Here is a 1,439-nt window from a genome sequence, read left to right as displayed (position 1 = left end):
AGATGTGTGGATTTATTTCTGGGTTCTCTATTCTGTTCCATTGGTCTATATGTCTGTTTTTATGCCAGTATCATGCTGTCTTGGTTACTGTAGCTCTATAGTATAATTTAAAGTCAGGTAATGTTATTTCTCCAGTTTTATTCTTTTTGCTCAAAATAGCTTTGGCTATTCTGGGTGTTTTGTGGTGTAAGAATTGTTTTTGCTATTTCTGTGAATAATGTCATTGGTATTTTGATAGGGATTATACTGAATCTGTAGATTGCTTTGGGGAGTACAGACATTTTAACAATATTTAACAATATTGATTTTTCCAATCTATGAACATAAAATATCTTTCCATTTTTTGTGTCCTCTTCAATTTCTTTCATCAGCATTCTCTAGTTTTGATTGCAGGGATCGTTCGCTTCTTTGGTTAATTACTCAGTATTTAATTTTATTTGTTGCTGTTGTAAATGGGATTACTTTTTAAATTTTTTTTCAGATTGTTCATTGTTGACATATAGAAATGCTACTGATTTTTTATGTTGATTTTGTATCCTACAACTTTACTGAATTTATCAGTTCTAATAGTTTTTTGGTGGAGTCTTCAGGTTTTTCCAAATATTAGATTATTATCATCTGCAAACAAGGTTAATTTGACTTCTTCCTTTCCAATTTGAATGTCCTTTATTTCTTTTTCTTTTCTGATTCCTCTAGCTGAGACTCCCAGTACTATGTTGAAAAACAGTGGTGAAAGTGGGCATCCTTGTCATGTTCCAGATCTTAGAGGAAGGGCTTTCAGCTTTTCTCCATTTACTGTGGATTTGTCATGTATGGTTTTTATTATGTTGCTGTATGTTCCCTCTAGATTCAGTTTTTGAGGGTTTTTATCCTGAAAGGATGGTTGGATTTTATCAAATACTTTTTGGGCATCAATTGATATGATCATATGGTTTTTATCCTCCATTCTGATGATATGATGTATACATATTGATTGATTCATGTATGTTGAACCATCCTTGCATCCCTGGGATAAATCCCACTTGGTCATGATGGATAATCTTTTTAATGTATTCTTGAATTTGGTTTGCAAGTATTTTGTTAAGGTTTTTTGCATCAATATTCATCAGAGACATTGGCCTGTAGTTTCTTTTTTTCTTTTCTTTTTTTTTATTTTTTATTTTTTGATGTGTCTTTGTCTGGTTTTGGTACCTTGGTAATACTGGCCTCATAGAATGAGTTTGGAAGTATTCCCTCCTCCTGTATTTTTCAGAACAGTTTGAGTAGGGTTAGTATTAGTTCTTCTTTAAATATTTAGTAGAATTCAGCCATGAAGCTATTGGATCCCAAGCTTTTCTTTACTGGGAGACTATTTATTATGGCTTTGATCTCACAACTTGTTATTGGTCTGGTCAGGTTTTGCATTTTTTCTTAGTTTAATCTTGGTAGGTTGTATTTGT

This window comes from Mandrillus leucophaeus, unplaced genomic scaffold (assembly GCF_000951045.1).
Source record: "Mandrillus leucophaeus isolate KB7577 unplaced genomic scaffold, Mleu.le_1.0 Scaffold669, whole genome shotgun sequence".
Lineage (NCBI taxonomy): Eukaryota > Metazoa > Chordata > Mammalia > Primates > Cercopithecidae > Mandrillus > Mandrillus leucophaeus.
This window is presented reverse-complemented; position numbering follows the sequence as displayed.